The sequence below is a fragment of the Coptis chinensis genome, chromosome 8 (assembly GCF_015680905.1).
Source record: "Coptis chinensis isolate HL-2020 chromosome 8, ASM1568090v1, whole genome shotgun sequence".
NCBI lineage: Eukaryota > Viridiplantae > Streptophyta > Magnoliopsida > Ranunculales > Ranunculaceae > Coptis > Coptis chinensis.
The window spans coordinates 58,490,184-58,517,254 of NC_141463.1; the positions used below are offsets into that span (position 1 = coordinate 58,490,184).

Consider the following 27,071-nt stretch of genomic DNA (forward strand, 5'->3'; position numbering starts at 1 on the left):
TTCTCATGCCTCAAAGATTCAAGTTGTTGTCTTCTTCACTTAAGCCTGCGCCACGATAGTTCTTCATAAATAGTGCCGCTTGGTAAGCAATCTCCACTTTCTGATCTTATATTTGTTTTTTCCTATCTCAGACTGGTTAGACTACCCTTCTCTAACTGAGAAGCTTTCGCGAAATCAAAGGTTTGTACGCTCTTTCTTTAGTCTGTGGGAAATCGATTAACCACCTTCTTAACTATGAACTATGGTAAACTCATTGATTTATTCTATTTGTAGCTATCGTTTCTCCCTACAAATTTTATGAGGATTCATTTATACCAATACCATCAATTACTATTTCAGAAACAAAAAAAAAATGGAAGCAATTCGTGTCACAGCACACATCGTAGTGATAATATGCCTACAATTGATTCTTTCAGTTTGTTGATCATGTCGCTTCTTTCAGCGTGCTTCTCCATTTATAGTCATTCTACATGCAACATTTGATAAGAGATGTTAAGGCTTTGTGGTTGGACGTCTTATCTTTCTTTCTTTCTTTTATTATTATTATTATTTTTATAATTAAATTTTATTTGACAATGAACACAACTCCTGACTCGCGGCTAGGATTCGTTTTCAGGGGGTATAAATCGAGGGTCACAATTGCCTCCATGTGAGATTAGGGCAATAAATCAAATTCTTAAATGTGAAAACCCTTCGTATCCAAACCTTTTGTTCTCCGAGATTAGAATTTAATTGTGAAAAAGCTTCACAACCTTTTGGGTTCTCCTTCCACCTCTCAGTGCTTCGACCATCTCAGGTATATACCAGAACTCCTCTCTCCTCTCTCCGATCCCCATATCGCTACTTCTTTCTCAGGTAATCTCCGTCTCTCTCTGCGCTTTCAATTATATTCTCATGGCATCATTTTTTTTTACCATAATCTGAAGATTGAGATGTTGAGATGTTTTTAACTGTTTAAATTAATATATTTTCATTCGGCGTTTCAGTGCAAAATGATGTTTTCAAATAGGAATTTTTTCAGGAGTTTGTCTATTTTGTATTGTTTTCTATGATTTTTATTGCATATTGTTATTAAATAGGTCATTGGCGCACTCTCTGCCTTTCTTTCTCACATTGCACTCAGGTACTCTCTCTCTCTCTCTATTTAACTGTACTTTTTGTACTTCAAGCATGGCTTCTACCTATTGCAAGATCTTACCAATGCTTTATTAAGTATTTCAAATTTTGTCCTATAGACCTAGATCCTTGAACAGCTCAGTTGCTCTTTGGCCAAAAAGGTCAATTAGACGCGTTAACAATCCAATGTCCTCGGTGAGGTTTTGCTCAGAGTCTCCTTTGCTCTTGCAGGAACTCCAAAGGGTAGAGAATGAAAATCCCTTGGGCAACAATGGTGAGCTTCTGTTTTGCCATAAATATGTAAATTCTACACGTTCTATGCTAATGTTTCGTAACAATGAGTCTCTATGTAAAACGTAGTTTTTGCTGTATCAGGTCAACCATTAGCAGAGCGACCGACACCTCAGATGGCAGAGAAAAGAACGTTGCGCGTTGTTCTTGAGATAATGCAGAGGTTAGTATTTATGAACATAAATCCTTGATTAATGAAACTCAAGGTAATACTTGGGCGTAGCTCGCTCATGAGAGTATTCTGCTTCTTGGATTCTTTTTCGGAAAAGACACGTGAGATCTTCGCTGTACCAGTTGATCCTGTAGAGGTTTGTACTTGATTTATTTACCCCCAATGTCAAAGTTCAGTAATATTTATAGCGGACTTCTTACTTTGGAAGGTTGAGGGATACTATGAGATTATTAAAGAGCCAATGGATTTCATGACTATGAAAGAAAAAAAAAAAGAGCAAGGAGCTTACAAATCTCTTAGAATCAGTGTCTTAGTAGTCCACTCGGCGTGGTTAACATAAATTCCAAGATCTTTATCCTATGCCTCGATTATTAGTCGAATCCTGTGATATCTAATTAGTGAAGCATGACTCAGTTTCCATATTTGAGTTTATGGGAGCATAGTTGGACTGTGATTGATTAATTATTTGAATACTTACAGTATGACGTTTTCTTGATATTTGAGAATGCGATGCTTTTCAATGCTCAAAACACCATCTTTTATTGCCAGGTGAGCTCTTCAAATCATCAGTGCTTGCTTTACTATTTAGTCTCAACAGTTCTTAGTCATTTTTGACAGAGAATGTTGCCTAAAATACCTGCTTACCTTTATTACGAAAACATGCGATGAGTTTTTCAGGCTCAAGCTATAGACGAACTGGCTAAGCAGGTTGTTCGAACCCTCAGAACGAAGCCTGGAAACCTTGAGCACAAATTATTGATGAAAAAAAGACATGGCAGAAAGCCCAAATTTGAAACCAGAAGTTTAAATTCTACATTGCAACCTGAGCTTAATACAAGAGGGTAGATCGAGTAGAATGACTTCCAATGTCGCATCAAACGGTAAGCCACATTCTTGATATGGTGATTCAAATTTCATCCATGCATATGCTTAAAATTTATCCACGCAACACTTCAAGTATGTCTTATATACTGTTTACTAACTCAAAGTTATATTTGTATAGAAGACTTGCTGCTAAAATTTTGGCACAACGTACTTTTTTCTGTCACTCTATGACTATCAGCATCTGCCCTCAGTAGACTCCTAGAGAAAAAGTATGCATAGTAATTAGTATGTAGGGTGCAAGTTGAACCATCCAACTGATATTGTATCAAATGTAAAAATACCTTTTTTGTTTTTATGTGATCAATGTAATATTCTAAAATGCCGTTAGATTTGTTATATAAATTTGACCATGGGATTTTCTATTCTCTATTCTTTTCCTTTACTTTTTTTCCAGGAACTAGAGAAGGACAACCGCGTTCAAGTTACAGGCCTTTTAAATCTTTCCTAAATGAAACCGAGTCATTAATTTCAGAGGAAGCCACTTGCTCCAAATCTATTGTGCGCGTAAGTCTTCTTTATCAATCGTGAAAAAAATTTAGTTCCTAAAAGTTTATGGTGATTACATTCTTGAGACTCTACAGATTGACAACGGAAGGATGGGTGGCTATGGATACAAGGAGAGCCTCGCTTGCGGTTTTGTGGAAGGTCCGGGTCCGACGACTAACAAGGTTTCTCAGAGAAATTCAGAATGTATAATTCCACCCCTAACACCGACTTTTCAAGCAACACATCACAAGGTCATACCCTCAACCTACAACAGATTTGAACTTTCGGGTGATGATGGGCAGTTGAATCGACGACGGATGCCAACAAGCCCGATGCTCGTATCGCATGCAAAGTTAGCTTCTCGGGCAAGGCCTCACGAAATTGAGTGCTTCCTCCGAGAGAAGATCACATCTCGATCAACCGTTGCCTTTTCTAGCTACAAGAACATCGAAGTTCCAAAAAGGTCTCACTCTTTCTATTCAGGCCGTTAGCTATGGAATCGCTTTTGGCTCGGCGGGCAAGTAGCTCTATTCAGAAAGGAGACCAACCAAAATCTATCCGGTACCTTTACCCCTTTAGTTGCTTATAGGTTGAGAGTGGTCCCTCTATTTGAAACCGTCGAGGACTTGAGAGGAGCCGGTTCAGTGATCGAAAGTTGTTAGCAATTGATTGGTATCGGGGAGCACATCATAAAAGACCACAATGGACAACAAGAGGTAATGCGATCATAAATAAATGGGATAATTTTGTCTAGGCCATATGAAACTTCAGAAACCCCACCGGGTTATTGTGGGGTTAGGTACTTTCGGTAATGGTTGGGTACTCGGATTCGAAAAGATGTTGGACAAAGTCACTATTCCATGGAAGCGTGGGAACTGTGGTGGGACCCACAAAAGCCCAAGAGGACGTTGTGGCTACCTAGCTAACGCAATGAGTATGGCATCAAAGTAACATATATATAAAGTCTATAAAAATTGTTTCCAATAATTTCATATGAATTAGAAATTCTGTATTTTTTAAACATATCATGTCTAACTCGGTTAAATAAATGGGATTATTGAAGCGAATTATTGTACAAAATTGCTATTGCTTTTTGTATGATATACAAATAATTTAATTGCCTACTTTCAAAAGCAATAGCAATTTTGTACAATAATTTAACAGGAATCTCTTCAATAATCCCATTTATTTAGGCCATTCCATACTGTACAAAATTGCTTCAATAAATGGGATAATTCTGCTTCAATAATACCATTTATCCCTGCTCGCATGCATCTTGCTAGTATACATAAGCATACAAATCAATCATAGCCGCTGCTTCAATAATTCCATATGAAGAATCACACACACACACAAATGATACGAATGCAAAAGCAACCAAAAGAGACTGATAATTACAGACAAGAGGAAGACGAAATGTAATTTTGTTTGTGAATAAACAAACTAAAGCAGTAGTACCTAAAAGAAGCAGTAATGCCTGCTTACCAAGGATATGATTATAGCAGAAGAACTAAATTGGGGCTAAAAGAAATTGACTCCGAAAATTAGCAAAGAAAAGCACGACCCCTTGCAGAAAAACAGGAGCAACTCAACAAACAAGTAGACTAAAGAAATCGTCAAAAGCTCCGCTTCACAAAATACCGTTTCATAGATGCTAGTTTGTAATACCCCAAACAGGAAGGGAGGAAAATAAGGGGGGATCTGGAACACTTTACACGTTTGTAATCAAGAAAATCCCACCAAAAAACCACGTACCTTCAAACCCTTGTTTGAATATATCACATAAAACAAGTTAGATGACACATGTGCTTGATTAAAAAACAAGACCTTCACTTAGACGGACCTGGATCACACTCCTTGTCCAAAAGGGAAATGCATTTATATGTCTCTCAAGCTAAATCAAGCTACGATCACATTCATTTGTAAACTCAAAAAGCTACTTTTATACACAGTTGACATTTGGATGATTTTTTAAATAAAAATACATAACACAATCTTTGAAGATATTGAATATTTATATTGCTTAGCAGTATTACTATGTTCATCTTTGTATCGTTTGTATTACTGATGTGACGGTAGTTTACCTAGACAGTCAAGGTATGGTGCTTGGTACGTACTACATACATGGAGACACGGAGGTGACTACTTGCTATGAAGCAGAAAGTATAGCCCTTGTTGAGAGGATCAGTAAATCCATGGAAATGTGGTTGCATCACTTGCGGATTGAAACTGCTTCAGTGGCAACAACTAAGGCTTTTCAAAGCAACAACGTGAGTTGGAAGGTCAGAGCCAAGTGAGATACGATCAAGAAGCAAGAAGCCTGGATGCACATCACCAGTACATGGATAGAAGTGAAGATAAGAGCAGACAAGGGTGCTAAAAAAGGGACTCTCTTAGTGGAAGGAATTAAGCAATGGCGTAATGGCAAAGCACCAATTCTCACCAAGATTGAGAGGCCAGAGAAAACTTATTTCAGGTTTCTGAATTACAAATGTATAGGCCAGAGAAAACTTATTTCAGTCTGTTGCCTCCCAAGTCATTGTAATTTGAAAGTTCCTTAAAAAAGAGAGGAAGCGTTACTATGTTGTAATATATATGTTGCTTAGTTATCGGATCTACTTTACAATATACTAAGTACGCATGGAAACTTGATTAGGCTATGAAGAGTCGTTGTAAGATACGTGTGGCACGTGTGGGTCAAATAAAGATGATAAAATCAATGGTAGAGTGGTAGGTAATAAATAATGGTGAGCTTGAAACATTCAAAAGAAACATCAAGTTTAGATGATGAGCTTGAAAGATGTTTGCCTGTTTTAAAACAAATAATTGGCGATTAGGAAGTGGTGTCGGAATGATATCATGGATATACATTTTGCTTCCTCAGCATAGTACTTGATACAATGATATATGGGTTGTAATAACAATGAACAATGAACCCTCTTGCCCCCAGTAGCTAACTCCTCAAAACCAAAATAAAAACAAACTAAATTAAAACCCAAAAAACGAAATTAAAACCAAAACTTATCTGACGGCGCGCGGGGAGAGCTAGAGAACGAATATTAAATCTGAGAAAAATAGAAACAAAAAATAAAACAGTGAAAAAATGTGAGACAGAGAGATTGAGAGAAAGAGAGACCTAGAGTTTGAGATAAAGAGAAAGAGATAAGAGATAAGAGATAAGAGATGAGAGTGAGAGAGAATACTTGAGAAGAGAGCGAGTTGATGATAGACGGCAGTGAGAAAGAGAGGAGAAATCGAGAGGGAGAATTGTTTCTATTTTTCCTACCATAGTGGGAAAATAACGGTGACTAATTTAAATTTGGGGTGAGGTGTTTTCTATTTTTCCACTTCTAGTGGGATAATTTGCTAAGTCTAAATAGTGTTTGTCAACCCTTAAATACACCCAAATACTGGCAAATGGTGTTTTTAGAGGAAAAATATAATTAGCTAATCCCATTTGCCAGTTAACAAACACAGTTAGGGTGTGTTTGTTAACTGGCAAATGGGGGTGGCTAATTGTATTTTCCCACTAGAAGCACCATTTGCCAGTGTTTGGGTGTATTTAAGGGTCCTGGCAAACACTATTTGGAATTAGCCGGCAAATCAAATTTTATCCCACTAGAAGTGGGAAAATAGAAAACACCTCCCTCCAAAGTTGAATTAGTCACCTGGTATTTTCCCACTATGATAGGAAAATAGAAACAACTCTCCCTCTCGATCTCTCTCTTTCTCACTACAAAATAGAAATAGAAACAACTTTTCCACTCGATCTCTCTTCTCTCTCTCTCACTTCCTCATCAACAACTCAACTCTCTTTTTCAGGTATACTCTCTCGCTCTCATCTCTTATCTCTTCTCTCTCTCTTATCTCAATCTTTTTTTTCACTATTACTGTCAAATCTCTCTGTTTTGGGTAAATTCTCCACATAAGGCATGCGTTACCGTTATCGAGATGATTTTATCTGCCTTGTATTTTTAGAAAATTCAATCATGATTATTGTCTTTTACAACGTGATTGATTGACGGGTATTAGATGTATATGGACTCGTGTTCTCTCATTAAAAATTAGAAACTAGCAAAGGTGATTTCGTCCTTCTTCAGACTTCAGAGGTCGGTTTGATGCCTTGAGATTTGAATACTGGTTCTGGTATATTATTTTTCTTCTACGTATACTAATCTGTGAATATTAAAACTTGACGTGTGGGCATAAGTCCGTAACTACAGCTTAATTATCTTTCTTGTGTTTGCTTTTAATTGTTTTGAGCATCTCTTGTAATGTTGAAGATCTTTCTCCTTCAACTTGAGGTGTCCATTTCTTACTAATTTGTTGTGCTTCACTTATGATTTGTACTCGAGATTTAGTTTCATAAACCACTGTCACTCCAAATCCACTTGAATCTGCTTCCCTTCCCTCTTGGATAGTCAACACTTTAACAAATGGAGTTGGGGTTAACCATATTCTGTGGAGAAGAACACCGTTGTTGTTTTTGTTACATAGCTAAAGATGGTTTTAAGGGCCAGAAACATCAAATGTTATATATTTTCTGCTTAATGCTTGTGCTTATCGATAAGGACAACTTATTTGCTTCTTATCATGTGAAGCACGTCATTATATGCATGATATCTAGCAAATCATTTTTTTTCTCATTTTAATTAGATATTTTCCCCCTAGCAGAGATTATTAAGCAAGAGTTTATTTTATTGATGCATTGCTTATGTTATGGAACAATGAGAGTCTAAAAGCAAAATCTTGTAAAACAACAAGGGGGCTCCAGTGAAGGAGACAGTAAAACTATCTACTCCATTAGCCCAAGGCTGAAATCATTCTCTGATTGGCTTCTCAAAGTCATGTTATCAACCAATTTGGAAGCCATTTTCCCAGCAGCTACTCGTGAATATGCACCATTAGTTGAGGAATTGTGGAAGAATGCTGCCATTAAGGCCACATTTGATCGAAGAACTGAGCTACAAATGCTTCCTGGAATTGCTAGTTACTTCTTAGAGCGGGTAATATTCGTAATATTCCACTAGAACAAGCTGGACGATGATTCAACCTTGTTTTTTGGTTTATTTCTATGTTTGAACTATATGTTTTTGTGGGATTGTTGTTAAGTGGTGGACCGATATATTATTGTTAAGTGACATTGATGTTACTTTTGGATATTTTATTGTGTGTTTTTGTTGAGTCTTTGTGTGCGTGTAGTGGGTTGGTGTGTGTAGTGTGTGCAATTAGGTGGTGTGGTGGGTGTGGTGGAGTGGTGGTGGTGTGCTGCTGCTACTGCTATGCTGCGATGGTTGTTTAAGAAAACATCCTATGGATACTATTAAAGTTGAGTTGTATTGTATTTTATTTTATTTTATTTGTATTTAATTTAATTTTTTGTTATACTTCATTGAGTTTGAAAACCAAAAAAAATATCTCCAAAAAATTGAAATATCATTTGCCACTGGAGAAAAACCATGTAAACAAACACTGGCAAAACTGACAAATCTTATATTTTCCCACTATAAAGTTTTGCAAACAAACACTGGCAAACTAAAATTTTCCCACTAGAAATTTGCCAGTTAACAAACACACCCTTAGGCTGTGTTTGATAGTCCCATTTGTCATGGCAAATGCAAATAAATGGCACTATTCACTTGTTTGGCACTGTTTGATGTGTTTTTTGAGTCATGGCAAATTTTTTTTGGATTTGCCACAAGTTGTCATTTGCCATGATTTTGGTGGCAAAATTTACTTTGGGGAGCTGAGTAAATTTTACCATGACAAATTTGTACACAAATTTGCCACCGAAATAAGTGGATTTGCCACCAAAAAAAAGAGCCAGACCCAAAAAAAAAAAAAAAAAAAGCTCTCACCGGAGTCTCAACCGTGTTTAGTCTTCTTCCCATTTTCTCTCAATCCCTCTTTATACTCTCATTAGTTTCTCTCCTATTTGCATTGGATAAGAGTAGTGTCAGTTTGCCTCAAGTTTTTATCAAGGGGATATTTGGGTAGAGTGGAGGAAGTTAAGCAACTTCATGAAGATGGAGAGTTGGCTAAACTTGTACAAGATTTTCCAGTTCAGGAACCTGGTTTTGTTTGTGGAAACTGTGGTGATGCAAGGTTTGTTCCATGTTCGAGTTGTAGTGGAAGTCGAAAGGTGTTTGTCGAGGAAGACGGGTAGTTGACGAGATGCTTGGATTGCAATGAAAACGGATTGCTTCGTTGCCGAAGTTGTCGTTCTTGAGTGCTAGGCTACTTAGAAGTTGGCAAATGCAAGCAACCTTCGTGTGTGAATGGAGTATTGCTACTAGTATGTGGTTCTTTATCTCTGTTTAGGCGTTTTGTTTGTAGAACTCTTGTTAATCGTTAATCCCTTAATTGTGTAAATTGTTTTAAGAATTGGTTATTCTTGTTCATCAACTCTCTCTCAATTCGAAAGAAATAAAAGAAATAATTTTATTGATCCTAGTCATTGTACAATTGATTGATACTTCATGTCTAGGTGGTTGTTTTCTTATCCTTATTAATATGCAATGTTTTGTGAGTTGCTAGTCAATCAAGAATCGGACCATTCATCCGGATTGAGTGGATTGTACTACAAATCTTCAATACATGGAAAATCAAAGCCGGAGATATTTTACAACCCGGTACTTGTATAATGTCTTTGAAATCTAGAGATGAGAAACTATATAAGGCTGAATTCTTTAAGCGAAAGTTGAAACCAATCTAGTTCGAACTTTGGCATCGGTGACAAACATAAGGTGCTCATCGCCATTGAATGGCCATAGGCCTTCAACTCATGTGAGATTTGACCGGTTGTTGTCACTTTATTTCATCTTCAACGATTGATAAAAACATTATTAGGGCTTAATTTAATCAACGATTATGAAGTTTCACGCACTAAAAGGATTCGTTTAAGAAGTTTTAAGTTCTTTACATTAAAGGACAAATGTCCCTTACACGACCAACTTTCGGACCCAAACACTAAAACTTCGATCTTTAGAGTACAAGGTATATCGAGAATGCTGCTAGGCAATGGTTTAGTATGATCTCGAGAATACAAACAGTAGGGAGGGTAAAGTAAGTTTTCATTGTCACTAAGAAAAAGAGGCAAAAGGTGATGTGTGGAGGCATCTTCACTGTGTGGTGGTGGTGTGGTGAGTGTGTCTTTGGTGGTGGTAGTGTGGTGAGTGTGAATTTATGGTGTTGGTGTGTGAGTGTGTGGTGGTAATGTGGTGAGTCGCGTCTTTGGTGGTGGCGGTGGTGTAATGACTAGTGTGTGTGGACCGGTGTGCGGTGTGTGGACCGGTAGGCAGGCGCTGGACCGGTGGTGTGTATGGTGTGGTGGTAGTGTAGTGGATTGTTGTTGTTCTGCTGCTGCTACGGTGATGATGGTTCCAGTGCTTTTTTATGCTGCCGCTACTGGCCGATCCAGATTTCTTGCAAGTACCGGGAGGGGTATATCGCCTTCTTCCTCCGGCTCCAAAGATAAACCGAAAGCAAGATAGCCCCAAGAAGTTTAAGTTGGTTAGTCCGTTAGTCATATTTTGAACCTTATATTAATTTGCTTGACTACTTCATTTCCCTCGTTTCCTATTCTAATATCTTTGGGTTCGCAGAGGCCTCAACTAAAGATCAAGCATCGATGCCATGAAGGATTCACGGGTTCTTGATTACGCTTGAAAGGGTAATCGACCGTAATGGTTGTTTGTCTATCCTTTTGGCTTATGGAAATGTCACCTTTGTAGAGCCCAAAGAAATGAGGCTATTATGTTGAAATTTGAATTGGAAAACCTGCATTGTCTGAGTCCATCTCCTTACTTATTTGAAAATTAATTTCTTCACAATTTATTTTTTTTAGAAGCAATCCAGCATTGAGTGAGGTCGAGAAAAAGGAGGATGTTTGTGTTCTCTAGTGAATGTGGACAATACTTTCGATGCCTAGTTAAATGACCAACTCTTTTACAACTACCGGTGCTCCTAAGTAAAATGTATTTCTGAAACAACGGAGGAACCCCTCCTTCCCCAATTTTGGGAAGTCACTTGTTTCCATATATGCTTGTTTCTGGATTCCAACAAACAAAACCTTTTGTTAAGCTCCTTAAAATACATTAATTAGTGAGAAAACACTGACAAATCTCAAATTTTCTCAGGTTTGCCAGTAAACAAACACATCTTAAATATTTTAAAAACACAAAAAATGAAGAAATGAAATATTTACCGCGTCAAATTTGGACAATCAAACAGCAACAAATTGTTGCAAATTAGGGCAAATGATATTTACTACAATATCATCAAACAGTAGCAATTTAAATTTGCCACAAGATATTTGCAATTGTCACATAGTAAATTTGTCAGTGGCAAATGGTGACAAAATTTGCATTTGCCACAGCTCCTATCAAACATAGCCTTAGTCTTCACCAAAAACCAAGTAATTCCTTTTAGTTAATTCATGCATCGTCCAAAGACATCAATATCAGGGGAAAAGCCTCTATAGACAAACAAATATGAATGAGAAAAGCACGTGCCCCCACAAAAATAAAACAACAACCATGAACGTGGCTAATTTGCACTACAGCAAATAGTGTTCCCTCAACAGGGCCACTTTAGTAACGTGGCCAACCTACCTTTATTTGCTAGTTTAAAACATAAGAAATTGACGTTTTTATCCTCCCAACAAAATATTATTTTTAAAATCAAAGTCAGATCTTCTTCTCCATCGGGTAGAAAACAGCCGAGCCACAGCAAAGCCATCAATGGCAAACCTGATGAAAAGTGAAATCAAAGATAGAAAATCAAAAGAAAGGTGTGTAAATGAAAACTGTAGTTACTATTTCTGATTTTTCTCCTGACTAGCCCGCCTGGACTGCCTACTCCTGCCTAATCGGGCAACCGATTTATGCACCGATTATAGGCTTATTTGAGTCGCCTTGGCACCGTCTAGCGTCTAGTCACCGCCTAGCCAGACTTTTAGAACACTGGTATCACCTATATACCCAGTACTGAGAATCTATTTCCTTTTGGAAAGACATTTGGGTAGGAGAAAGTATTTGAAGGAAAAATTTAGTGATGTCATTGTGTCAGCCACTAACAAGAAGCATTGGTGTCCGATTACATGAAAAGAGGGGAACAAAAAGTTGAGTGGAATGTGATTTTAAAAAAAGATTTAAATGATTGGTAATTGAATCCTATGAGTCATTTTTTGCTATCATTTATAAATAGTGGGAGAAGTTTGTGGAGGTGGATGGAAGGAAATGGTTGTGGAACGACAAAGTGAAGTTCCTGGTGCGGTTGTTCTATCATAATGTTGGCTAAAAAGTATGCTTTGCACAACCTAAAAGACGAAGAGATAACTCATAAGTTTCCTTACAAAAAGATATGGATGGACTTCATTCCATTTAAAGTGGCTCTCTTTTGTGGGTTTGTTTGCTTGGGGAGAATTAAAACCATTGACTTCTTGAATAAAAGAGGTATTGAACTCCATAAACGTTTGCCCACTTTGCAAAGTGAGCGAAGAGAGTGTGGATTATCTCCTTCTTACTTGTGAATTGTTCATGTAAAATAGTCACATGGTTTAGGATTTCAATTAATTAATTTATTTTAATAGTGTAGGGTTTAGCAGACCCATATTCCCGAAACTATTATTTTCTTCTTTTTCCCTAAAAGCTTTGATAACTGAAATCTGTTGGAGGAATATAGTACTTAAAAATTTTAAACTGTTAAGGAAGACTGATTAGGTTTCTGCTTGCAACACTACTGAAGCAATTCTACACCATTAGCAATTTTATTCCATGAAAATTTTCTTTTAGGATCCAGTCGTAGAGCGTTCTTCCTTCTTCGATTGTTATCCGTCTGTGAATGTTAGCTTTCTCGTTGGACCATGTAGCCATTTATAAAAATGAGTTTATATCTAGCATTCTAGTTGGGAGACTTCTTGTGTTTAATTCCAGTACACTTGATTCTTGCTTCTCCTTAAAAATTGGTTGTACATTCTTTTCAGGCTACTTTTCAGGCTACGGATGCAATCAACATTGGTATTGAATGCTCCCTGCAGCCTGCTATATATGAAGTGGAACAGGTTTGATTTTCATGAATATAAACATGATTTAGGATTCTATTTGAGGGCCCTAATGTAAGTAATTTGTTCATCTGGTTATAAGTCATGGCCACTTGCTTTGGCAAATGTAAGTATGCATTCTTTTACCGTAGGTATAGATTCTTTGTAATTTTTCTGAAATAACAATACGTGATCAACATAAGAAAGAAATGTTAAGCATCTTAGATTTTGGACAAGCTTTGATCTGCCTGTCCCCGATAGTAGCTTTTCTTGAAGTATAAGGCTACCAATGAAAAGACTGAAGTAATGAGTGGTCAAGCATGAAGAAATCAAGTGAATAGGTCTGGACATCTTTTCTCATTATGTCCAAATCTGTTTCATTTTGTACATGAGCTTACTTTTCACTTTAAGATCTAAAGTGCTTTTATATCACAAGTCTTACTAGTACGTTACTGCCCACCTAATTCAGTTAACCGAAGGCAGAAACTGTGAGCCGAACCGATTCAAATAGGTTTCATAATTTAGAACCAACTGGGTATGTCAAAAACTGAAAAAACCAGCCGGTTCGGATCGGTTCATCCGTTTTCGTGAACACCCCTAGCTCTAATGACAACATTAACACAGGTGGACCACCTCAACGCGTGCAGATTGAGCCTATTTTCAATAGCGTTAGTGGATTGGATGTGGGGGTTAGAACCCTTTCCACTGGGATCCAGAGCGCCACGTCCAATATCTTTTCAACTATTATTCTTTTACGTATGTTACTGGGCCTTGGCTGAAAGGTAGTGATTTTGGTGTAGGGTGTTTAAGTTTAGTTGGATCACCCCATCAAGAGCAGAGTGAGACGAAAAATGTGATGAAAGAAACTGATGTGGGTGGCAGGGCCTACGGGTGTTTAGCAATAACCGGAAACCGATCCGAACGGGTTGGTTTTTTTTGGTCCTTTGCATTGTAGATCCGGTACGGTTCTTAGTTCCTAAATGTGAAAACCGAAGGGGTTGGTGCGGTTCTCAGTTTTATACCTCGGTTAACTAGCAGTCTGGCACCAAACCAAACCGTGTTTAGTTCTTACATTGAGTTTTATACTTTTTATTATGTTGTGTTTTATTACAACCGTTGGATTAGATCTAATATTCTAACCCTACAGCCTCAAATTAAAACCCTATTTCCTCTTTGGTGAACACTCATCTTTATGAGTGGTTTCGGTTCACCTTCTCCATCTCCACTCTCCGTCATTCCACTTATACCGACAAGAGCACCATTACAAGTAACTCTTCACTCCTAACTATTTTATTCAATTGTTTTCTTCTAGTTTGGAAATAAACACGTTGATGAAAGGAATTGAGCTTCAATGCAATTTCCCTTAAGGAAAGGATTATATGGGGAGAGCCAGTGGTATAATTTGTAAAGGTAATAAAATAAGCTATTGTCAATGTAATTACAACACGATATATTCAAAAAACAATCCGTGTCATCCATGTCGGATGTAGAACATGGGCATATTGAAAGGTTATATATCTCAAGTTATGGTATTCTACCGTGTTGGATGCCGTTACACAATTGTAAGTGTCACTTAGGTTATTTTCTAATGATGATTCGTCTTGGTTATCAATGTTCATGTTGATTTTATAATCTTTTCGCAAGAGGAAGCATTCTGACCTGATTTTGGAAGATTTGGGTGACAGACAATGAAAAGATAAAAGAATTTTGGTTTGGAGTTCAAAGATATGTCCATAACTTTGAGAACTTTGAGGGTTAAGATATGCAGTATTGACACCCCATAAAATGGGACTAGCACTCTTTTTGGATGATATATGTCATATATCATCCATTTTTCTCTCTATATATAAGAGAGTGCTAGTCTCATTTTATAGAGTGCCAATACTGCGGCCCTTGTTAAGCCCATAGAAACAAAGGAATTATGTGGATAAAAGATATTACAAATTTCAGTGACTGACCTTATTTAAGGAACTGTATTTTCATTCATAAATAAATAAATTTTCATAATGAACTATCGAAAGTATCAACGAGATTGCTACTTCAGATTTTCAGCACTTGATGCCGATATTATGATATAGTGGCCGAGAGTGGGAAGTATATGTTGTAAACTAATAACAGAATCAGTTGGAAGAAAAAAAGAGAGTACCCAAGTGAACCATCAATGGCTTCTCTTGTGCTTCTCCAATCTTCATTCTTCAATACCACTCTCAAAACCCGAAATCCAAAAATACCTTATTTCTCAAAACATCGAATCATGCAGAACGATATCTGACATCAAACAATTCCATGCAAAGTTTATCAAACTCGGTCATCTCCAATGAAGAGTGTAAAATTACACCTCTATATAGGCTCTACCTATTAGGGCTTTTACAACTCCAATTGCACACAAATGTAGAGTTTAAATATACACGCTCTATAGTTCCCAATGTAGAGATGTAAAAACATCAAGACGTCTAAAAGTTATAAGTCAGCAGTTTATAACTAAAGAGGGACGGTCATTTGAGACTTGGAGTGACCGTCATTAAATTCGCATGTCACTCCAAGTGACGCCCGAGCTATTCAACAACTTGTATGCGAGTGGGGAATTCTCCTTTCAATATGACGGGGTGTATTTTCAAAATGCACCTTTCAACAATATCAATACCGTCATATTAATCGTATTAACTATAAATTTATTACCTACACTTTACAACCCTCATTGGAATGAGTTTTTCGAAGTTTTTTGAATATTGGGTAAAGATATTCTCACTGTTCCAATTGATAAGCTTCCCGTAATAAAATCATAATGCCCATTTTGCCCTCTAATATCACGAACCACTTTTCCACTTTGTCTTCAAGTGATTTATGTTAAGTTGTGTGCTCATTGTCGTTAATGGCAACTCCATATTCTATATGGTAATTAAACTTAACAATGTAAACAACAACTTAGAGAGAAATTCAAGTCAACTTAGTGGCTCAAATGCTTAATTCTATTCTCAATTATCAGCAATATATAACACAATCAATTAAATCAACTTGTTCTACTATCGAATAAGAAATTATGCAACAGTTTTAAAGCAACAATCACTCTTTCCAATTGGTATTGCCTTCCCAGCTAATTCTTCTCCTCCATTTAACGAAATAAACTAATAATTATGTTACTTCAATCGAAAGTTGATTTGAATAAAACATGGTAAATCCAAGGAGAAGAAACAGGCCGGTAGAACTAATGTTGTGAATAGGACAATACAGAAACAACGTTATCCACAACAAATAGATCAATCCTACACAAAGATCGATCCTTCTCACTAGACAAGACTTCAATACCCTCCAAGTAATATCCCAACATTTCTCAATATCAAATAACTAGCATATAAAGTAAAACAATTAATGTAAAGGAATAACAAACCAGAAGACGAGATATATCGTGGTTCGGCAATTTGCCTACATCCACACTGCGAGTTCCAAGCTTTACTAGATGTCCAGAGTAACAGATTACATGATCTCTCAATTCACTCACAAAGAATGAACACTCAACTCACAAAGAATTGCTCCTTTATAATCTCTCTCTTTCTTGGTTTTGGTTAGGTTAAATTTTTACAGAAAAAACTTATATTTATACTGTTTCCAAAAACTTCCAAAACAGTGGAATTCGTGCTGAAAATGGTGGAGCGCGGACGCGCCCTTGGCCAAGCAAAAGTTTAGCGCGGGCGTGCCTAAAACACTAGAAGTCGCCAAAGACATGAGCACGTGTGTGCCCTTGTTCAGGCATACATAGGGCGCGGGCACACCTTACACCAAAGAGAGAAAAAACGTCTTTTTTCTCTACATTCTCCACCTCGATGAGGTTTTAACACATAAAACCGACCCGAACACATCCAGCAAGAACACATCCATCTGGAACTTGCACTCAACTGCCCCAAAGGGCCATGCCCACAAAGGGCTCTTTCAAGCATGTAGGATTTGGAGCAAGTCCAAACAGTGTTGGAATTTAACTCTGGTGACAACCTTTGTCAGCATATCAGCAGGATTGTCATGGGTGTCCACTTTATCAAGTGCTACATCACCATCCTCAACGACATCCCGTATAAAGTGATAACGGACATCAATATGCTTGGTCCAAGCATATTGATGTCTGTTATCACTTTGTACGGGATGTCATTGAGAGCATGATGAACCTGGTTCTCCGCCAAATGAATAGCACTCTGACTATCACAATACAAAGCAACACTGTTCTGCTCAATACCCATATCATCCGGAGAGACCCTCGAAACCGTGTCTTTTTTCATCTTTCTCCCAGCGCCATATACTCTATCTCGGTAGATATATAGCAATCATAGCTGTATCATAGACCTCCAACTAACCGGTGCACCATGCATCATAAACACATAACCAGTAGTCGATCATCATCTATCTAGATCACCTGCATAATCTGAATCCACATACCCACTGACATAACAAGTGCCTCCACCAAAAACTAATCCCACATCCAATGTACCCTTTAAGTACCTCAATACCCATTTCACTGCTTCCCAATGTTGCTTCCCAGGATTTTCCATATACCTGCTTACAATACTAACTGCCTGTGAAATGTCTGGGAATGTGCATACCATAGCATACATCAAACTACCCACTGCACTTGCATAAGGAACATGAGCCATTCCTCCACCGAACTAGGAGAGAACTTAGCTGAAAGCCTAAAATGTCAGCTAAAGGTGTAGAAACCGACTTTGCATTCTCCATACCAAAACGAGAAATTACTTTCTGAAGGTATTTCTTCTGAGATACAACTATCCGTCGCTTCTTCTTATCTCTGTCAATCTCCATGCCCAATATCTTCTTGGCTCCACCTAAGTCTTTCATCTCAAACTCAAAGCTAAGTTGAGATTTCAACTTTTCTATCTCCACCATGTTTTTGGAAGTAATAAGCATGTCATCCACATAAAGCAGGAGATAGATGAAGTCATTTTGACCCCATGAAGCTCTACTAGAAGTAAACACAATAGTCATACTTCTCAATAGTGTACTCATGTTGCATCATGAATGTGTCAAAGTACATTGTACCATTACCTTAGCGATTGCTTTAAACCATGTGGTGTGTGATGGCAGTTTTTTTTTACCCATTCAACTTGCACACATGATCTTCTTTCTCCAACAACAAAACCCCTCGGGTTGTCTTATATAGATCTCTTCCTCCAAGTCCCCATACAAGAAAAAAATAGTTTCACATCAAGTTGCTCTAACTCCAAGTCGCCACGGTTTATGGCCGTGAGCAACTAAACTCAATAATCTCTTCCTCCAAATGGAAGTATGTTTGACCACTGGGGAACATACCTCATTGTAGTCGACTCCTTTCTTCTGTGAGAAACCCTTTGCTACCACTATTGCCCTGTACCCAGTACTATCAAACTCAGGAAGGACCTCTTTCTTTCTAAACACCCATTTATTGCCAATAGTCCTTTTGCCCTTTGGCAATAAAACTAGGTCCCATGTGTGATTTTTATCAAGAGATTTCATCTCTTCTTGTATAGCAACCAACCAATCTCTGTAATGAACATCTCTAACAGCTTCCTTGAAGCTATCTGGCTTATTATCTTTAATATTTAGTGCATATGCCACTAAATCCACCTGACCATAGTGTTTCACCGGCTTCTCGTGCCCATACTTACTTGTGCACTTCTTTAACTTGTCTCTTTGGCCTAGGGTCAGCCATTACAAGTTGCGGATACTCTTGCTTTTTTTCTTCTTGTTGTTTAGTTCCATGATCTGGTACCTCATCATGAACCAACCAGTCATCTGCTGGATCAGACAACTCAAGCTCAGTAGCTTGAACTTCTATAGACTCACCATTCTGCCCAGCTTTTTCTGGCTTACTGAAAGATAACACGGAAGTCTCATCAAAGGTAACATCTCTGCTGATTAGGAACTTGTGATCTTCTAGACACCACAATCTGTATCCCTTTACTCCTTTTGTAAAGCGTAAGAATATGGCTTTCTTAGCTCTAGGATGTAACTTGCTTTCCCTCACATGGTAGTAAGAAAGTCGATCCAAATACTCACAAAATATTATAATCAGCTGGGTTACCTGACCACACCTCATAAGGTGTCTTGCAATCTATAGCTGGAACTGGTGACCTATTATACAGGTAACACGCCATGGACACTGCATATGCCCAATACTATTTACTTAGACTAGCATTAGACAACAAACATCTCGCTCTTTCAAGCAAGGTTCTATTCATCCTCTCTGCCATTCCATTCTACTGAGGCGTGCTCTCGATCGATTAATGCGACAATTTTCTCATTGCACAAAAACTCTTGGAAAGGCCCATAGGTATAGTATGTACCATTGTCAGACCTTAGTGTCTTGATCTTCCTATCTGTACGATTCTCAACCCTTGCCTTCCACTTCTTAAATGTCTCAAACACTTCATCTTTCGTGTTCATCATATACACCCATACATAGCGAGTATGATCATCAATGAATGAGACATAATAGCGGTTACCTCCCTTTGAAGCCACTCTAGAGGGTCCCCAAACATCCATATGCACATAGTCAAGGGTGCCTGTTGTCGTGTGCTTGCTTGATTTGAACTTGACTCTGCACTGCTTCCTATAGATGCAATGCTCACGGAATCCTATACTTGGCTTCTTTAAGTCCTTCAAGAACCCTCGCTTGCACAACTCAGACAAACCCTTTTCACTCATATGCCCTAGTCGCATATGCCACATCTTAGTGCATTCAGAATCATCACTACATGCAACCACTGCTACATCGCCTATCACCGTACTACCCATCAAAGTATACAAGGTTCCATGTCTTTGACCCTTCATAACAACTAAAGAGCCATTGACAATCTTTAGGACTCCACCTTTCCCCACAAACTTGTGGCTTTTGGAATCCAAGGTACGAAGAGAAATAATGTTTTTCTTTAGCTCAGGAACATGTCTAATATCGGTTAAAGTCCTCACTATACCATCATACATCTTGACCCGTATAGTTCCAATTACTACCATTTTACAAGCAACGTTATTACCCATGAAAATGGAACCACCATCAATGCTCTCATAAGAAGTAAACCACTTTCTATTTGGGCACATATGGTAGGAACATCCGGAATCAAGAATCCACCTTTTGGCCATATAGTTTTGTGTGGACACACAGAGACTCAATTCATCCCCTTCAGAGCCTGAAGCATAACTTGCCTCAATTTTAGTCTTACCTTTCTTCTTACCATCTCTATTGTTCTCTTTCTTCAGGTGAGGACAATTACTTGCGTAATGTCCCTTTTCATCGCAATTGTAGCACTTCACATGTGTCAAAGTCTTCTTTGACTTGGACCTAGACTTCTCATTGCTTGTAAAAGCCTTTTCATGCGACCTTCCTCTTGCCACTAGCCCCTGTCCTGCATTAATGCTATTCTCTACACGTGTCTTCTTCATCAACTCATAAGAAAGAAGTGCACTCTGAACTTCGTCAAGATCAACATCTTCTCTGTTCATAAATGTAGTCATTAGATGCTCATAGCTTTATGGCAAAGAGAATATTAAACATGTCGTTTGATCCTCATCATCCATCTTCATGCCAACATTCAAATAATTCGCTAGGTGTCAACGGAGCTCACTAACGTGCTCTTGCATCGTTGAACCATCCGCCATCATGTACCGATAAAGACGCTTCTTAAGGTACATCTTGTTCGTCATGCTCTTGGTTATATACATAGATTCTAGCTTGAGCCAAATACCGGCAGCGGTATTTTCTCCCATCACACTATACATGACCTCATTAGCAAGACACAACCGGATCGATGAACAAGCATGTAGATCGAACTATTCCCAATCATCATTACTCATATTTGCAGCCTTTGAGTTAATCCCCTTTAAAGCCTTGTGCAAATCTTGTTGGATGAGGATGTCTCTTACTTATACTCTTAAAATCCCAAAGTTATTTTTTCCATTAAACTTCTCTACTTCAAACTTAGCATTTGACATCTTGAGAGCCATTTTTCAAGTCACACACAATAACCGAAAAAACAATTTCACTTCGGAATTTTATCGAACACCTTGTCTACACAAATTTCGAGCACTATGGTTCTTTACCAAAACTCAAAATCCTAGGTCAATGCGGAAACTTAACCTCACTCCGATACCAATTGTTGTGAATAGGACAATGCGGAAACAACGTTATCCACAACAAATAGATCAATCCTACACAAAGATCGATCTTTCTCACTAGACAAGACTTCAACACCCTCCAAGTAATATTCCAACACTTCTCAATATCAAATAACTAGCATATAAAGTAAAACAATTAATGTAAAGGAAGAACAAACCACAAGACGAGATATATCGTGGTTCGGCAATTTGCCTACGTCCACACTACGAGTTCCAAGCTTTACTAGATGTCCAGAGTAACAAATTACAAGATCTCTCAATTCACTCACAAAGAATGAACACTCAACTCACAAAGAATTGCTCCTTTATAATCTCTCTCTTTCTTGGTTTTGGTTAGGTTAAGTTTTTAAAGAAAAAACTTATATTTATACTATTTCCAAAAACTTCCAAAACAATGGAATTTGTGCTGAAAATGGTGGAGCGCGGGCGCGCCTAAAACATTGGAAGTCGCCAAAGACATGAGCGCGTGCGCGCCCTTGTTCAGGCATGCATATGGCGCGGGCGCGCCTTACACCAAAGAGAGAAAAAAACGTCTTTTTTCTCTACAACTAACAATAATAAAAGAGTATGATTTCCCCAGAGATAAAGAGACTTGGTTGGTTATTTAAATTGGAGAAAATCGAAAAGAGTAATCAAATGGGTAATTTTACCAAGTTTTGGAAAGAGGAGGTAGTGGTGAAGAAGACTGAACGAGGGGCAAAATGGGCATGGTAGTATTTTTCATGGGAAACTTATCAATTGTTAGAGCATTCCCAATGCAAGTCATTATTTTTCCCCTCTTTTCATCTCCATGTAGGCAGTATTTCCCCTCTTTTCCACCGTTTTGGTGAAAAGCAAGGTGAAGCTGCCCAATGCAAAGGTGAATATTAATCTCGGACAGGATGTTAGATTCCGTGTGGACGTAAAAATCGAAAAAATGCTCCAGACGGAATGAAACATCCCGTCTGAAATTAAAAAAAAAAAAAAAACCGAAAAAAAGTCAAAAAATCATGCGAGACTGAATGAAACATTTTGTCTGAAAAAAAAACCCATTTAAAAAAAAAAAAAAACACACACACACACACACACACACACACGAAACGGAATCCAACATCCCGTCCGAAGTTCACAACTCAGCCACTATCTCGGTTGAAGGTTTCACATTCGTTTTGACTTGAGAAAATAGTCACCTTAGTATTCACCTTTGCATTGGGCAAAGGTTTTGAACCATTTGGAGGTGAATAAAGTCACAAACCCACCATAATGACTTGTATTGGGAATGCTCTTACGGTGAGAATATTACCACCCTATATATTCAATCATATTGAATCGATCAAAGCTTTAGCACCATCATCAGAGAAGAAATAGTATGTCAATTCCGAAGTTCTAACCGATACTTAAATAATTAATTTTGAGAATTGGGTAGGTATCCTTTTGAAAATTAGTGATTTTAGCTCGAATGGTTGTTGTTACTATCTTTCATGTAGATGGGTTGAGCTGGTAAACAGGCGGAGTTCTTGTTTCTCAAACCGAGTTATCTGTCTGAAATGGTTTGGCTTTAATTGCAATCACGTTCTTGAAATGGTTTGTAGCTTGCTTTCTCATTTTTCTGAGATTGGAAATGCCATTGTAAGAGCATCTTTAGGAGAGAAACCAAGAAAACACCAAAAAATTTAACCAAACCAAACAACAAACCAAAAAAACACCAACCAACTTTAGGAGAAACATCAAATGACGCGGTTTTGGATAAACCGCGCCATATAACCCATGCAATTTTCTCAACACCGCGCACTGAAGCCCATCTTACAGGCCCAAGCCCACGCGGTTTTCCAAAAACCTCGCGGTGTTCTCAACACCGCGTGCTATTTTTATATAAAGATGACCAAAACCACGCGGTTCAATCACTTTTAACTTTTCTCTCAATTATAAACCCTCTCCTTAGTAAAAAAAAAACAAAAACGTACCTAAACTCTTGAAATTTTATATGGATCATTTTCAACATTTCGACGAAGATGACGATGAGTATTGGCAATACACAAACGACATTAGTGATGATGTAGAGGTTGAAGAACCCGAGGAAGTACAAGATGGTGGGGAAGAAGAAGCCGAGGATGTCACGCCGATTGATAGACATCTCTATGTACTTGAGTGTAAAATGAACGACTTTGATTGACAATTTAATCCCGATGAAACACTTGATATGCAAGTTGTGTCTTCTACACGTGATACAAAACACGTGTTGAGTGCAGTGGCTAATTCTCAGGTAATTAATTAGTTTTGATTAAATATTTTGAATATTATGCATTAATTAGTTGAGTTGGACCAATTAATTATTTATCATATATGCATTATTTTTTTTTCATAATATCAGCAAGTTATTGACTACCGAGTTAGATCGGCTTTACTTAGTGTTAGAGAGTGGTGGAAGGTTATTAAGAGTTTGGATGAGTTTGTACATATTAGAGATAGTATTTTGTGTACACCTTTGGGTCTTTTGGTTGATGTAGATTATGAGAAGACTGATTGGGCAGTAGTCATAGATTTAGTAGAAAGATGGTGGAATACAACTCATACATTTCATTTTTCTTGTGCGAAGTTAGGGTTCATACCACTAGACTTCACCATGATTTATGGGTTGAGTATCGGTATAGGCAAACCGATACCTTTTAATACAAATTATGAGAACATTGGTAGTATGCTTATGATTTTTTCTCGCTTGGATGCGAATGCTTATGATTCTTCTGGTATTAAGCTATCTCATATTAAGACTGCATATATGGAAACTCTCTTGGATCCTGATACACGAGCGGAGTTAGCTTTGACTGTTCTACCTAGTAGTGAGGGTGCTGATGTGTATGTTAGGGCTTTTTTGATATTTTTTATTAGGCATGTTCTGTTTCCAAATGGTCATTCTACGGTATGACTTGGATATTATGCTTATGTTTCTAATTTGCATAATATGAGAGATTATGACCTTGGTAGCTCAGTATATGCCACATTGATAGCGGCGTTAGACAAATCTTCACAGACATTTGGAAGTAAAAGTCCTCAGATTGCAGGGTTCACAGGAGTTTTAAAGATTTGGTTTTATGAGTATTTCCGTTGTCTTTGTCCTAACATAGACATGATTACTGATACTCTCCCTAGATTTGCTAGTTGGTAAGGGCCTCACTTGACTCGTAACAGAGGGCAGATTAGAAATAATGTGTGTATGGCTCGTGCTCAAATTGATATTAGATCATTGTCATCTATTGAGTGGAGACCTTGGCATTTGTCTACTACCTTTGATGATCCTGTTGTGTGGCATGTTTGTGTTTTGTCACGTCACAAAGTTATTTTTACCGCACGTGACTGTAAGGTTTGGTACTGTGGCGACAAATATTGGAGATAGTTGAATGGACATTATGGAGTTCCATGTGCTCCCATACCAGATGTTAGTGATGTTAAGTCGTGGAGTAGAACTCAAGTTCATGAAGTTCATGGCAGTGGTGGTTCTTGGCTAGATGCGTCTTCTTTTGTTGTTGAGCAGACTGCTGATCAGTATTATAGATGGTGGAACTGTATCTCCATGGGTCCGTTGTTTCCCCCTGTTGGTAGAGCTAGCAATTTCGAGTTTGTGGGCCTAGAAGGGATGAGACGTGAGATACGTATTCCTCATTCACCATAGCCTATTTACAACCCACAACCTCTGAATGCATATCATCCAACTCCTGTGTCTGCCAGTAATCCTCATATGTTTGCCGTGTGTGGACCTGATGGGGAGGCTACTTACATTTCCATTTTTTAGGTGCCTCATGCTCGTTTCTATGAGTTAGAGCCATAGATTGATCAGTATACCACGGTGAGTTTAGTTGTTTTATTTATCTTATTCATTATATATATAATATGTACTCACACTGTATTTTCTTTGATTTTCAGGCTGAGGTTCGGGAATTGAAAGATATGAGAACTAGATTCTTATGTTTGATGGGATGAGGATTGTCGTGTATCATTATAGCCAAGAAAGAGAGGAGGCATATTCTCAAACATATCAACAATCCTAACGTGCATATGACGAAACTCGAAAAGCGTATGAGGATATTCAACAGGTGTACACGCAACAACATCAGGGATATGAGGAACTTCAGGCTGAGGTAGTTAACTTTCATGCAGACAGAGAATATCTTGGTTCTCAGGTTGGGAACTTAGAGGAGAGGCATCGAGTGGTAAGGGGCGTAAGAAGAGAGCTAAATAAATTTTATGTAATATGATAGGTTTTGGATCATTTTGGATATTGGATCATAATCATAGATTTTGGATCATTTTTATCATTTTGGATACATAATCATAATCATAGGTTTTGGATCATTTTTATCATTTTAGATACATAATCATAATCATAGGTTTTGGATCATTTTTATCATTTTAGATACAATTGCACAATTCCTAATTTCTTCAATTGCACAATTCTTAATTTCTTCAATTGCACAGTTCCTAATTTTTAGAAAAAACGCACGCGGTGTTGGCAAAACCGCGCCATAGAAGCCCACTTAGCAACCCAAGCCCATGCAGTGTTAGAAAAACCGCGTGGTTTTGCTAAAACCGCGTAAGAGATTTGATACAGCACAAAAGCTGGAACCAAATTTTGGTCGATTTGGTGTTTGGTTTGGTGTTTTTTTGGTGTTTTCATCAACATGTAACTCTCCTGAATTGTTGATATTTGGAAATTGTTGGAAATTTGGTGTTTGATGCTAGGAAAGTATCTCACCTAAAGATGCTCTAACTATATAAACACTTGGGACTGTTTTTGATGGGTAATTATTTTGCAATAAACAAATGAATTCAACTTCCACAAGGCAATAACGTCAATGGTGATACCACGTTCACTTCAGCATTAAGCTTGTCAAGAACCCATGCATATTCGAATGACCTTTTGTTCATCTCAGCCGCTTGTACTTGATGTAGTGTATGGTGTATTTGTACTTGATGTAGAAGTCCAACATATAACACAGACTGCAGATGAAATCCATCACACCAGTCACACTAATTGATATTTAGGAACTCAAAAGAGTATGCCGACTTGCCATAGTTGTCTGCCTTTATATTAGCAACTCAAGCAACAAACTATATATACATTATTGTGTAACTAGGTTATTCAGAGAATGCAACACAAGAACTCCAATAAAATACACAAACTGTACATTATTTTTAGCATGTTTAGTTAGTTTGGGTTATACATACACTAGAGACTCCACCTCGGGTACATATTTTAGTATAAAATTTGCATGAGATGATCAAACATCGAGGCAAGACTGCTAGCTTTGGAGTCATATCTATGTGCATAGGTATCTTGATTTTTTTTCAACTATCTTGATCTGTGTCAATCAGTTTGTGTTTTTAATAATGTTGCCCTTTATATCGCTTTTATTTAATGCTTTCTATATTTGCAGGTACTGGTATGGGGCTGCAACTGTTCTTGGAAGACGGCTTAGAGTTGATGACCTTTGTAATACTCCACTACACCATTTGGGCCAAATAGGAATGGATGGGGCCCGTTTCTATTAGGCCTATCTCAAAATTAGGCTAAAAGTCCAGCAGTTTTCTTCCCATTTTAGGGACGGGCCTAACAAAAACGAGCCCTAATTCGTTCCTATTTGAACCAAATGATGTAGTGCTCGGTAGATTGAAAAGGAAAAACTTCATGTCCAAATGTGCCATATAACAATGGACATGGTTGATTGTTATGGTGCCAAAGGCGGAGGAACCTATAGGATTCGATGACTACAGACCAATAAGTCTATGTTCAGTGGCTTATAAAATTTTCAGTAAAATTTTTATTACCAGGTTGAGTACATTGCTTCCTAATCTGGTGTCCAAAGAGCAAGATGCTTTTGTTAAAGGCTCAGAAATTAGTGATAACATTTCTCTCACTAAGGAATTGATACAAGAATTGCCAAGGAAAGTTCG

At 37.8% G+C, this 27,071-nt stretch overlaps 2 long non-coding RNA genes across 3 annotated transcripts; both read left to right on the forward strand.

Moving 5' to 3' along the window:
* The first annotated feature begins 395 nt into the window (after positions 1-395).
* Positions 396-2,969, forward strand: LOC147482152 (uncharacterized). 2 transcript variants are annotated; one of them, XR_015205190.1, is made up of 7 exons: positions 396-855; positions 1,080-1,123; positions 1,348-1,390; positions 1,492-1,715; positions 1,788-2,128; positions 2,258-2,460; positions 2,859-2,969. It is a non-coding gene; the product is annotated as an uncharacterized LOC147482152 (long non-coding RNA). The 2 variants fall into 2 exon arrangements; XR_015205189.1 differs by having other exon boundaries at positions 397-855; positions 1,492-2,128.
* Positions 2,970-11,286: 8,317 nt separating this feature from the next.
* On the forward strand, positions 11,287-14,600 carry LOC147482153 (uncharacterized). The gene is made up of 2 exons (XR_015205036.1): positions 11,287-11,741; positions 12,936-14,600. It is a non-coding gene; the product is annotated as an uncharacterized LOC147482153 (long non-coding RNA).
* The last annotated feature ends 12,471 nt before the right edge of the window (positions 14,601-27,071 follow it).